General features: G+C 44.4%; 1 protein-coding gene across 1 annotated transcript in view; it reads left to right on the top strand.

The window, feature by feature from the left end:
- The window catches only part of LOC311141268 (retinoic acid receptor RXR-alpha-B-like), a 43,644-nt gene that overhangs the window by 5,540 nt on the left and 23,347 nt on the right, over positions 1 to 14,757 (top strand). The window lies entirely within an intron of this gene.

Raw genomic sequence — 14,757 nt, 5'->3', positions numbered from 1 at the left:
TGCACATGGCGGTTATTGTTTTATATACATGTATATGATATAATGTTAAAGGGTGTCTGCATTGGGCATATTTGGTTTCTTATTGTAAATGGTTAATAATGACTATGTAAACATGACTGGAAACGTAATCATTCAATTACTTTACATGGAACTATCAATGAATGCACTGTTAAAATGAAATCAATACAATTTTCCAGAAAAACAACACAAAACACATGACTGGCAGGGTATTCTAGTGAAGCGTGGTGGTATCAACTACCTATATATTTTCAATATTCAACCTCTTGGTGGAAAACATTTATTGTCTTTGCCTGAAAACTGTGTCAACTACGAATAAAATGTTCCTCTCTAGACATCCCAATGGGCACTGGTTGAATCAATTTATATGAAATTACATTGAACCAACGTGGAATAGATGTTGAATTGACGTCTGTGCCCAGTGGGATGTTACAACACAGCCTGAACTGAGTTCTCTTCCACAGCCCTCACAGTTCCCATCTGGTGTGAAAAAATCCAGTAATTATCTATCATATGCAACTGGTAGAATGTTGATTCAGTAAAACATTTTCATCAACATAAATACCTATCTGACATCTAAATAACAGATAAAAACTAGTCATGAGCCTTGATTAGAGTTTAATCTAATCATTGGTTTGTTGAACTGTGTTTAAACAGGGTGTACAAACTGCAACGCTTCTATTACCTTGTTATGGTTACGGAGGTGTTCAGTTGCTATGGAAAGTCCCAATGATAACATCCTATCTGCGGTTGAGAATAAAGAATAGAAGGATGGGAACCTCCAGAGGGCATGCACAAGACTTTCACACTTCTCTGTGATGTGGTGGGTTGGCATGTCTCACACATAGTCTGGAGACTATTCTATCTCTGAGGACTGAGAATAGTGCAGCAATCCAAACCTGGAAATACTTTTGTCGCCTGAAACCAAACAAAGCCGCAGGGAGAGGAGACTACATTACATGCACATGTATAAAAACTATACGTGAGAAAGGTCTGCACAAACCAGAAGGTTTAATGCAATGTTTCAGTACTGGGTAAAGCAGAATTGGCGAATGGAAGAGATTATCCTGTGGAATGTCTGGGCTGACCTATGATTGGATGGGAGAGGCAGCCAATGGAAGAGGGTTTCTTTCCAGCACTGGGCTTATGTTTTCCTGATGATGAGTGCCGCTGCCTGGGCTATAGTGAAAGCAGACTGGCAGAGCGGGGATAGCTTTGTACATGCCTTCACATGTAGAAAGCTACACATGTTTTCTTAGAGAAACAAATCTTTACAGGAGAGGGAGAAAAGTGATTTTGGGAGACACGTTGTTTCGGCTATATGCATTTAGCAGAGGCTCACCGCCGCTGCTAAATCGTGGCCGCCACTGCAAAAATAAAAAATAAATAATTATCATTATTCTTATTTGTTGATATATAATTTTCAGGATGGTAAATAGTTTTCAGTGTAAACTTAAATGACTAAAACCAGATATAAAGTATGTAGAAAAGATAATGGAGTTATATATTTTTAAATAAGATCATCTTTGAGAACTAACAATCACCAAAATAAAAACGAGACAGTCAGGGAGAATCTAAAATTCAAAACATGGCATGGCATTGTGTCACGCCCTGACATTGAGCTCTCTAGTTGAGTTGGTCAGGGTGTGAAATCTAGTTTATATATTTCTATGTTGGCCGGGTATGGTTCCCAATCAGAGGCAGCTGTCGGTCGTTGTCTCTGATTGGGGATCATACTTAGGCAGCCATGTTGCCTACCTTAGTTGTGGGATCTTGTTTCTGTTTGGCTTGTTTGATGTTTAGCCTCTTTAACTTCACGTTCTGTTGGATTTTGTTATTTTGTCTGTGTTTATTAAAATAAATGACTATGTACGCATACCACGCTGCACCTTGGTCCGATCCTTTATACAACGAACGTGACACATTGGGCCCCCATTGATTTAGTTATAATGTTTGAGTCACTCAGATGGCAAAATGTGTTTAAAACTGCAAATTGTCTCTCAGCCCCATGGCAAAATGTGTAGAATTGCAGGAAATTAGCTTTGAAATTGACATTTTTCTCTCAGCCCCATGACAAAATGTGTAGAATTGCAGGAAACTAGCTTTAAAACTGTAAAATGTTCTCTCCGCCCTATGGCAAAATGTGTAGAATTGCAGGAAATTAGCTTTAAAAAATGAGCATTTTGTCTCTGCGGCAAAGAGGACCTCTAAAACCGCAGCATTGCCCCCCCCCCCCCCGTCCCCCGTCCCCGTCCCCCACGCTAACGTTTCCTAGGGGAAACACAGAGACAAGTGTATGTGGTATAGGCGGCATATAACAATAGATGTTCTATTGAATTATGTGGGTACAACAACAATTACAGTACAACGTCCCTCTTTAGACTGCTATGGTGATGTCAGGGGGTCCAGTTTCGTGTAGTAGTGTCTGTCTGTGCTGCTTACAGCAGAGGATGGTTGGAGAGATGCCAGTGCAGTGGAGAAGCCTAAACTGTATCTATCCCAGATCTTTATCAGACTCATGTTCATTAGGGCACACAACTTTTTTTAGTTTTGCAACATTTTCAGGTAGTCCTAGGAGTCATTAGGGATGAATCATGTCACAGTTAAGCTCAATCTCTCCACTCAAATGATATCTCTTTCCAAACCCATTCACTGGCTGCCATCTCTCCCTTTTAGTAAATTATTCTACGAAATAGGTTGTTTATTCAAACTTCTGGATAAACAAATTTAGGATAAACACATTTCTGCCATGCCCATGTCCTTTTGGGGCGATTATTTTGTTGTTGTTGAACAGATCATTAAAACCCCCATGCAGTCTTTGTAATTGTAATAAATCACTGTGTGTGTTTGTTTAATGAAAATAACTCAAAAATATTTTTTTTGCATTTATTTCCCTGAGCCTCCTTTGGCCTTTGAAATGCCCAGTCTGATCGTGTGGTCATTAGGAAACAAATTTGAAGATATTTACATACACAGCCCTGATTGGCTGATAGGATGGTCTAGAGCACACCCCTTACCCAGATGAACAGATATTGGTCTAATATAATCAGATCACATTGTGATGGCATGATGTGGGCCCAAAACATTTTTATAATTTTTTTTATGGACAAATCATGATTTTAACTGCACTGCCTCTTTAATTACTTGCTTTCATAATTTGAGGTATTATGTTGTATGGTATATATTTCTAAATGTTGTCCTCCCGGTTCCCACGACTCAATCAGAATAACTGCTTAAAAACGGATAGTTGATTTATATCTGTTTTCAACAGGGATGTGTTTCAATCTGTGGATGTGTATACAGTATATCTGTTTGTGTATGTTATTGCAAATGTATTTTAGCAACTGCCAGAAAGCACAGTTGAGGAAAGGAGAGGAGAGGACTTGAGAGGGAGGATGGGGAGGAAAGGAGAGGAGAGGACTTGAGAGGGAGGATGGGATGAGAGGAGAGGAGAGGACTTGAGAGGGAGGATGGGATGAGAGGAGAGGAGAGGACTTGAGAGGGAGGATGGGATGAGAGGAGAGGAGAGGACTTGAGAGGGAGGATGGGATGAGAGGAGAGGAGAGGACTTGAGAGGAAGGATGGGATGAGAGGAGAGGAGAGGACTTGAGAGGGAGGATGGGATGAGAGGAGAGAAAAAGAGAGATTGGGAGGATGGGAGGAGAGGAGGTCAGATTTGAAGCCATGGCCATGGTTACCATCACAGATCACAGACCGGGCTGAGGCTCAGCGCCAATCCTGTGATGGCAGGGGGCTGCATAGGACAGTCAGTATGGATGCTATGTGTTGTTTTGGATCTGTGATGCAATGCCAGCCGCCCCACTTGCTCATTAACAAGCTGGCAGCATCAAGTGTGCGTTAATTGGAATTCCCCTCTCTATGGATGTGTGTTGTTGACCTCCTCCTATAGACCTACACTGAACAAAAATATCAACGCAACATGCAACAATTTCAAAGATTTTACTGAGTTACAGTTCCTATAAGGAAATCAGTCAATTGAAATACATTGATTAGGCCCTAATCTATGGATTTCACATGACTGGGAATACAGATATGCATCTGTTGGTCACAGATACCTTAAAAAAAAATAGGTAGGGGCATTGATCAGAAAACGAGTCAGTATCTGGTGTGACCGCCATTTGCCTTATTCAGTGCGACACATCTCCTTCGCATAGAGTTGATCAGGTTGTTGATTGTGGTCTGTGGAATGTTGTCCCACTCCTCTTCAATGGCTATGCGAAGTTGCTGGATATTGGTGGGAACTGGAACACGCTGTCGTATACGTCTATCCAGAGCATCCCAAACATGCTCAACGGGTGACTGGTGAGTGTGTGACTGTCTGGTGAGTGTGCAGGCCATGGAAGAACTGGGACATTTTCAGCTTCCAGGAATTGTGTACAGATCCTTGCGACATAGGGCCGTGCACTATCATGCTGAAACATGAGGTCATGGTGGCAGATGAATGGCACGACAATGGGCCTCAGGAAATTGCCATCGATAAAATACAATTGTGTTCATTGTCCGTAGCTTATGCCTGCCCATACCATAACCCCACCGCCACCATGGGGCACTATGTTCACAACGTTGACATCAGCAAACTGTTCGCCCACACGCCATCTGCCCAGTACAGTTGAAATTGGGATTCATCCATGAAGAGCACACTTCTCCAGCGTGCCAATGGCCATCGAAGGTGAGCATTTTCCCATTGAAGTCGGTTACAACGCCTAACTGCAGTCAGGTAAAGACCCTGGTGAGGACGACGAGCACGCAGATGAGCTTCCCTTAGACGGTTTCTAACAGTTTGTGCAGAAATTATTCGGTTGTGCAAACCCGCAGTTTCATCAGCTCTCCGGGTGGCTGGTCTCAGACGATCCCGCAGGTGAAGATGCCGGATGTGGAGGTCCTGGGCTGGCGTGGTTACAAGTGGTCTACGGTTGTGAGGCCGGTTGGACGTACATTCTTAGAAAAAATTATTCCTAAAGGGTTCTTTGGTTGTCCCCATAGGAGAACCCTTTTTGGTTCCAGGGATAACCCTTTTTGGTTCCAGGTAGAACCCTCTGCGGAAAGGGTTCTATGTGGAACCCAAAAAAGTTATAATTGGAACCAAAGGGGTTCTACGTAGAACCAAAATGGGTTCTTCAAAGGGTTCTCCTATGGGCACAGCCGAATAACCCTTTTAGCTTCTAGATAGCACCTTTTTTTCTAAGAGTGTACTGCCAAATTCTCTAGAATGACGTTGGAGGCGGCTTATGGTAGAGAAAATCTCTGGCAACAGCTCTGGTGGACATTCCTGCAGTAAGCTTTCCAATTGCACACTCCCTCAAAACTTGAGACATATGTGTAATTGTGTTGTGTCACAAAACTGCACATTTTAGAGTGGCCTTTTATGGTCCCCAGCACAAGGTGCACCTATGTAATGATCATGCCGTTTAATCAGCTTCTTGATATGCCACACCTGTCAGGTGGATGGATTATCTTGGAAAATGAGAAATGCTCACTAACAGGGATTTAAACAAATTTGTGCACAACATTTTAGAGAAATCTGCTTTTTGTGCGTATGGAACATTTCTGGGATCTTTTATTTCAGCTCATGAAACATGGATACCAACACTTTACATGTTGCGTTTATATTTTTGTTCAGTGTAGATTAGTGGCACTATAGTGGCAGTACTAAAGACTACTGTATGGTTTTGAAAGTAGGTTTTTTCTTCTGCTAGGTGTAGGTGTGATTGTATGGGTGTAAATACAGTATGTGACTCCATGTCCGTATAATGGAGGCAGGTGTTAAGGACACTCTCCCACATCACACCCACAGAGTGGCCTAGTGAAAATACATTTGGACTGACCGGAAGTTAGTAACAATGACAGTAATGCGAACATTTAGTAGATTTCCCTCACAACTCCCTTCAAATGTTGTTTGATGGTTGCCACAGGCTTATGTTGTGGACCCCAGGAAGAGTAGCTGCTGCTACAGCAACAGCTACTGAGGATCCTCATAAAATACTAAAATGTTCTTGACATCACATGAGCTAGAAGATGTTCAGATACTGTACTGAGCTGTACACTGGGAGACAGGAATGAATGCTTTCTATAGGGATTTTCTTTCATTTTAAGCTTATTGAACACACACATCAGGGAAATTGCCTTTAAAATAGGGCTGGGAATTGCCAGGGATCTCACAATATGATATTATTATGATACTTAGGTACCAATACGATATCTATTGCGATTCTCACAATTCTATATGTATTGCGATTAGATACTGTGTTTGTATTGCGATTCGATGTTCCGAACATATTGCTCACCAAATGTCTGCTGCAGAGGGAAATAGAGAGAGCCATTAGAAAACAGAATGGAAATAAAAGTGCTGAAAACAAATTGGCCCCCTATTTAAAAAGAAGGTAGAGAGCAATCTATAAAGGAAAAATACTGGAGTTTTGGTGCAGGTACAGCAAACTAGCGCAAAAATAATATTGTGATATTGTCAAAACAATTCGATACGATACGGTATATCGCAAAAATAATATCCCGATATGTAACCGTATCGATTTTCCCCACATCATTACTTTAAAAGTAATGTCCAGTGGGATGTCGGCGTATTACGGTTTGTTTGAATCCCAGCCTAGACTATACTAAAGAAGACAGCACTCTCCTTCCCTTCATCCCTCCTAGAATAGCGCATAGCCCGAAGTCCTGGATGCACATTGAAATGAAGTCATAAATTCCTCAACATAGTGTAAACATTAAAATAACAAGACTTGGCATAAATAACTAAATCAAATCTGTGGACTCAGTGACTACATTTTATTTACTGGTGATCCAGAATGCATAGTTGCCATTTTATTTATTCTTTATTTAACTAGGCAAGTCAGTTAAGAACAAATTCTTATTTACAATGACGGCCTACACCGGCCAAACCCAGACGACGGTGGGCCAATTGTGCGCCGCCCTATGGGACTCCCAATCACGGCCGGTTGTGATACAGCCTGGAATTGAACCAGGGGGTCTGTAGTGACACCTCAAGGACTGAGATGCAGTGCCTTAGACCACTGCGCCACTCGGAAGCCATGGGATCCATCTGCCCATATTATACTGTATCTCTAATGACATCAATGTTAGAGGAAAGTAGTATTAGACAATCACAGCATTGAATCTGTATTGTAGTGCAATTTCTCTCAAATAGTGGTCATTAGATATGTTGCAGTTGTTCCAATTATATGAAGGTTTTAGTTTAACTTACAGTTGGTCCCACCATTGCCTTCCAACCCTGACTCTCTGTTTGCCTACCCAGGTTTATGTGTGTGTGCATGTCCTGGTAGCCTAGCGGTTAGAGCGTTGTGCCAGTAACCAAAATGTGTTTGGTTTGAATACCCAAGCTGATAATGTGAAAAATCTGTTGATGTGCCCTTGAGCAAGGCACTTAACCCCAATTTGCTCCAGGGGTGCTGTACTACTATGGCTGAGCCTGTAAAATTGCACTGCACCTATCCAGTGTATGTAATAACTTATTTTTATTTACCTGTGCCTACATAGAGTAGTGCTGAGTGCAGGCAGGCCTATGCTGGACAGACCTGAGTTCAAATAGTAGTAGTATTTTTCAAATTGGTTGAGAGTTTGATTGAGCCTACCTGTAAGTGCCAGATGTGCAGTCTTTGCACTTTTGGGACTTTTCCATTGGTTCCATTTTGTCAGGCAAGCGTAACTGAAGTATTTGAGAAGGAAACTAATGCTATTTGAAGCCAGCTGTGATGCTGGCATAGAGCCAGGGCAGTGCCATAGGGGAATGAATACAGAGATGGAGAATAGGATCCAGTTCCTGCACTGCTAGGCATTCACAGGGTCTCACAGATCCAGCTCCACATCTCCCACAATGAATAACTGGGGAATGTAGTGAGGGTGGGAAACCCAGCCCAAACCTGTCTGTCACACATGGGCACCATGCCAAGCTGGACAACTCAAACCAACCACAGAATTCTCACAGAAGGACACTCCCAGTCACATAACACTCTAACTAAAAAGTACAATGGACACTCTAGCTTGTAAACTCTCTTACCACAGCGATTTATGTGGCCAAAGTCCATGTTGACACAAATGACATTTATGCTGTTTGCTATTTGTCTACCCATTTTTTATTGGTTTTGTAAAGCTTGTGTATTTTTTAATGTTGGTGTGTATTGCATTTGTGCCATGGATTTAACAAATGTAACAGAGCCTATAGGGATTGCCCTCTTGTTGACGTTTCTATTTGATAGATTGTAATATCAATTGGTTTGGATTGGTTTGTTTTTGCAGTACAAATTGTGGTTTTATTAACTACAGGCCAAATTGATACTCCCTCATAGTGCGAGTGTATGTAATAAATGTGTCAATAATATTTGTTGTTGTATGATTACACACACAAATGTATATACAGTTCAAGTTGGAAGTTTACATACACCTTAGTCAAATAAATTTAAACTCTGTTTTTCACAATTCTTTACATTTAATCCTAGTAAAAATTCCCTGTCTTAGGTCAGTTAGGATCACCACCTTATTTTAAGAATGTGAAATGTCAGAATAATAGTAGAGAGAATGATTTATTTCAGATTTTATTTCTTTCATCACATTCCCAGTGGGTCAGAAGTTTACATACACTCAATTAGTATTTGGTAGCATTGCCTTTAAATTGTTTAACTTGGGTCAAACGTTTCAGGTAGCCTTCCACAAGCTTCCCACAATAAGTTGTGTGAATGTTGACCCATTCCTCCTGACAGAGCTAGTGTAACTGAGTCCGGTTTGTAGGCCTCCTTGCTCACACACACTTTTTAAGTTCTGCCCACAGAATTTCTATAGGATTGAGGTCAGGGCTTTGTGATGGCCACTCCAATACCTTGACTTTGTTGTCCTTTAGCCATTTTGCCACAACTTTGGAAGTATGCTTGGGGTCATTGTCCATTTGGAAGATCCATTTGCGACCAAACTTTACCTTCCTGACAGATGTCTTGAGATGTTGCTTCAATATATCCACATAATTTTCCTTCCTCATGATGCCATCTATTTTGTGAAGTGCACCAGTCCCTCCTGCAGCAAAGCACCACCACACCATGATGCTGCCACCCCCGTGCTTCACGGTTGGGATCGTGTTCTTCAGCTTGCAAGCTACCCCCTTTTTCCTCCAAACATAACAATGGTCATTATGGCCAAACAGTTCAATTTTTGTTTCATCAGACATTTACATTACATTTACATTTACATCATTTAGCAGACGCTCTTATCCAGAGCGACTTACACATTTTGGGGGGGGGTGTGGTGGGGTAACGGGGGGTAGAAGTAATCCTTCTACCCCCCCCTTACCCCACCCCCCCAAAAAAAACATTGTAAAGTGGGTATCCCACTGGCTATAAGGTGAATGCACCAATTTGTAAGTCGCTCTGGATAAGAGCGTCTGCTAAATGACGTAAATGTAAATGTAGAAGGGTTACTTTATCCTATCCCAGCTATTCCTTAAGAGGTGTGGTTTCAAGTGTCTCCGGAAGGTGGTGAGTGACTCCGTTGTCCTGGCGTCGTGAGGGAGCTTGTTCCACCATTGGGGTGCCAGAGCAGCGAACAGTTTTGACTGGGCTGAGCGGGAACTGTGCTTCCGCAGAGGTAGGGGGGCCAGCAGGCCAGAGGTGGATGAACGCAATGCCCTCGTTTGGGTGTAGGGACTGATCAGAGCCTGAAGGTACGGAGGTGCCGTTCCCCTCACAGCTCCGTAGGCAAGCACGATGGTCTTGTAGCAGATGCGAGCTTCAACTGGAAGCCAGTGGAGTGTGCGGAGGAGCGGGGTGACGTGAGAGAACTTGGGAAGGTTGAACACCAGACGGGCTGTGGCATTCTGGATGAGTTGTAGGGGTTTAATGGCACAGGCAGGGCGCCCAGCCAACAGCGAGTTGCAGTAATCCAGACGGGAGATGACAAGTGCCTGGATTAGGACCTGTGCCGCTTCCTGTGTAAGGCAGGGTCGTACTCTCCGAATGTTGTAGAGCATGAACCTACAGGATCGGGTCACCGCCTTGATGTTAGCGGAGAACGACAGGGTGTTGTCCAGGGTCACGCCAAGGCTCTTCGCACTCTGGGAGGAGGACACAATGGAGTTGTCAACCGTGATGGTGAGATCATAGAACGGGCAGTCCTTCCCCGGGAGGAAGAGCAGCTCCGTCTTGCCGAGGTTCAGCTTGAGGTGGTGATCCGTCATCCACACTGATATGTCTGCCAGACATGCAGAGATGCGATTCACCACCTGGTTATCAGAAGGGGAAAGGAGAAGATTAGTTGTGTGTCGTCTGCATAGCAATGATAGGAGAGGCCATGTGAGGATATGACAGAGCCAAGTGACTTGGTGTATAGCGAGAATAGGAGAGGGCCTAGAACTGAGCCTTGGGGGACACCAGTGGTGAGAGCACGTGGTGCGGAGACAGATTCTCGCCACGCCACTTGGTAGGAGCGACCGGTCAGGTAGGACGCAATCCAAGAGTGAGCCGCGCCGGAGATGCCCAACTCGGAGAGGGTGGAGAGGAGGATCTGATGGTTCACAGTATCAAAGGCAGGACAAGAGCAGAGGAGAGAGAGTTAGCTTTAGCAGTGCGGAGAGCCTCCGTGACACAGAGAAGAGCAGTCTCAGTTGAATGACCAGTCTTGAAACCTGACTGGTTTGGATCAAGAAGGTCATTCTGAGAGAGATAGCAAGAGAGTTGGCTAAAGACGGCACGCTCAAGAGTTTTGGAGAGAAAAGAAAGAAGGGATACTGGTCTGTAGTTGTTGACATCAGAGGGATCGAGTGTTGGTTTTTTGAGAAGGGGTGCAACTCTCGCTCTCTTGAAGACGGAAGGGACATAGCCAGCGGTCAAGGATGTGTTGATGAGCGAGGTGAGGTAAGGGAGAAGGTCACCGGAGATGGTCTGGAGAAGAGAGGAGGGGATAGGGTCAAGCGGGCAGGTTGTTGGGCGGCCGGCCATCACAAGTCGCAAGATTTCATCTGGAGAGAGAGGGGAGAAAGAAGTCAAAGCATAGGGTAGGGCAGTGTGAGCAGGACCAGCAGTGTCATTTGACTTAACAAACGAGGATCGGATGTCGTCAAACTTCTTTTTAAATTGGTTGACGAAGTCATCCACAGAGAGGGAGTGGGGGGAGGAGGAGGAGGATTCAGCAGGGAGGAGAAGGTGGCAAAGAGCTTCCTTGGGTTAGAGGCAGATGCTTGGAATTTAGAGTGGTAGAAAGTGGTTTTAGCAGCAGAAACAGAGGAAGAAAATGTAGAGAGGAGGGAGTGAAAAGATGCCAGGTCCGCAGGGAGTCTAGTTTTCCTCCATTTCCGCTCGGCTGCCCGGAGCCCTGTTCTGTGAGCTCGTAATGAGTCATCAAGACACGGAGCAGGAGGCGAGGACCGAGCCGGCCGGGAGGATAGGGGACATAGAGAGTCAAAGGATGCAGAAAGGGAGGAGAGGAGGGTTGAGGAGGTAGAATCAGGAGATTGGCGGGAGAAGGATTGAGCAGAGGGAAGAGATGATAGGATGGAAGAGGAGAGAGTAGCGGGAGAGAGAGAGCAAAGGTTGCGATGGCGCACTACCATCTGAGTAGGGGCAGAGTGAGTAGTGTTGGAGGAGTGCGAGAGAGAAAAGGATACAAAGTAGTGGTCGGAGACATGGAGGGGAGTTGCAGTGAGATTAGTAGAAGAACAGCATCTAGTAAAGATGAGGTCAAGCGTATTGCCTGCCTTGTGAGTAGGGGGGGACGGTGAGAGGGTGAGGTCAAAAGAGGAGAGGAGTGGAAAGAAGGAGGCAGAGAGAATGAGTCAAAGGTAGACGTAGGGAGGTTGAAGTCACCCAGAACTGTGAGGGGTGAGCCATCCTCAGGAAAGGAACTTATCAAGGCGTCAAGCTCATTGATGAACTCTCCAAGGGAACTTGGAGGGCGATAAATGACAAGGATGTTAAGCTTGAATGGGCTAGTGACTGTGACAGCATGGAATTCAAATGAGGATATAGACAGATGGGTCAGGGGAAAAGAGAGAATGTCCACTTGGGAGAGATGAGGATTCCTGAGCCACCACCCCGCTGACCAGATGCTCTCAGGGTATGCGAGAACACATGGTCAGACGAGGAGAGAGCAGTAGGAGTAGCAGTGTTTTCAGTGGTAATCCATGTTTCCGTCAGCGCCAAGAAGTCGGGGGACTGGAGGGTAGCATAGGCTGAGATAAACTCTGCCTTGTTGGCCGCAGAACGGCAGTTCCAGAGGCTGCCGGAGACCTGGAACTCCACGTGGGTGGTGCGTGCAGGGACCACCAGGTTAGAGAGGCAGCAGCCACGTGGTGTGAGGCGTTTGTATAGCCTGTGCGGAGAGGAGAGAACAGGGATAGACAGAGGCATAGTTGACAGGCTACAGAAAATGGCTACAATAATGCAAAGGAGATCGGAATGAAATGAACTAAACATCTGGGAAAGCGAGAGAGCGGGGCCTCCCTCACTTACGTTTCACTGAAACACCCAAATATAACTCTCCCAACTTCCACCTCAGAAACTATAATTGTTGTAAACTACAGCGGTTCAATGTTTTCTAGGAATAGACTAACTTAGTTTATTCAGCTAGCTAACTTGGTACAGTATTCTTCCGTGAAAACCGTCCAGGGCACTTAGTCACATGACGCCACAGCCAACTAGCATGCCGGACTCCAACAACACAGTTTAGCACCAATACTCGGCCACAACAAACCACCAGTGTGTCAACACGCCAAGCAGATCATTCGTGTCCGTGTGTAACGTTGTGGGTTAGTCCCGACAACATGAGCGAGTCCGTCGTCAACTTATTCAGCCAGTTAGTTAGCTAGAATAGTTAGCATACTAGCTAGCCATTGCTTTCTGCCAACGAAGAAACCCCTCCTCCCACGGCACGAACACACAGAGAGAGCCAAGCTAACGTTAACTAGTCACCCATGTCCCGAATTCCTTGAACGACTCTGGCTACCAGTATGTAAAAACAAAACACAAATGTAGGTTATAACTTACCCCTAGCAGCTACTGTTAGCTAGCCAAGTGCAAAGCTAGCCACTGAATTGACTCAGCCAGTTCGCGTCTGTTCGCTAGGTTGTTCCAGCTACTGTTTAGTAGCTATCCAGGTAGCAACAATCTAGCTACATTTCAAGCACAGTAGCCACTTACTACCTAACGTTAACACTTCAGAAAATGAGGTTAGAAAAACTGCTGAATGGTAGGCATTATTGTATGTAATTATTGTAGGCAGCTAGCTGGCGTAATTACAGGTACTCTCAGGCGTGAAACAACTACAGTGGGGAAAAAAAGTATTTAGTCAGCCACCAATTGTGCAAGTTCTCCCACTTAAAAAGATGAGAGAGGCCTGTAATTTTCATCATAGGTACACGTCAACTATGACAGACAAATTTAGAAAACAAAATCCAGAAAATCACATTGTAGGATTTTTTATGAATTTATTTGCAAATTATGGTGGAAAATAAGTATTTGGTCACCTACAAACAAGCAAGATTTCTGGCTCTCACAGACCTGTAACTTCTTCTTTAAGAGGCTCCTCTGTCCTCCACTCGTTACCTGTATTAATGGCACCTGTTTGAACTTGTTATCAGTATAAAAGACACCTGTCCACAACCTCAAACAGTCACACTCCAAACTCCACTATGGCCAAGACCAAAGAGCTGTCAAAGGACACCAGAAACAAAATTGTAGACCTGCAACAGGCTGGGAAGACTGAATCTGCAATAGGTAAGCAGCTTGGTTTGAAGAAATCAACTGTGGGAGCAATTATTAGGAAATGGAAGACATACAAGACCACTGATAATCTCCCTCGATCTGAGGCTCCACGCAAGATCTCACCCCGTGGGGTCAAAATGATCACAAGAACGGTCAGCAAAAATCCCAGAACCACACGGGGGGACCTAGTGAATGACCTGCAGAGAGCTGGGACCAAAGTAACAAAGCCTACCATCAGTAACACACTATGCCACCAGGGACTCAAATCCTGCTGCGCCAGACGTGTCCCCCTGCTTAAGCCAGTACATGTCCAGGCCCGTCTGAAGTGTGCTAGAGTGCATTTGGATGATCCAGAAGAGGATTGGGAGAATGTCATATGGTCAGATGAAACCAAAATATAATTTTTTGGTAAAAACTCAACTCGTCGTGTTTGGAGGACAAAGAATGCTGAGTTGCATCCAAAGAACACCATACCTACTGTGAAGCATGGGGGTGGAAACATCATGCTTTGGGGCTGTTTTTCTGCAAAGGGACCAGGACGACTGATCCGTGTAAAGGAAAGAATGAATGGGGCCATGTATCGTGAATTTTTAAGTGAAAACCTCCTTCCATCAGCAAGGGCATTGAAGATGAAACGTGGCTGGGTCTTTCAGCATGACAATGATCCCAAACACACCGCCCGGGCAACGAAGGAGTGGCTTTGTAAGAAGCATTTCAAGGTCCTGGAGTGGCCTAGCCAGTCTCCAGATCTCAACCCCATAGAAAATCTTTGGAGGGAGTTGAAAGTCCGTGTTGCCCAGCGACAGCCCCAAAACATCACTGCTCTAGAGGAGATCTGCATGGAGGAATGGGCCAAAATTGGGCCAGCAACAGTGTGTGAAAACCTTGTGAAGACTTACAGAAAATGTTTGACCTGTGTCATTGCCAACAAAGGGTATATAACAAAGTATTGAGAAACTTTTGTTATTGACCAAATACTTATTTTCCACCATAATTTGCAAAT

Source organism: Coregonus lavaretus (assembly GCF_964263955.1).
Source record: "Coregonus lavaretus genome assembly, chromosome: 14".
NCBI lineage: Eukaryota > Metazoa > Chordata > Actinopteri > Salmoniformes > Salmonidae > Coregonus > Coregonus lavaretus.
Note: the sequence above shows the minus strand (reverse complement) of the source record. Positions and strands in the feature narration are given on the sequence as shown.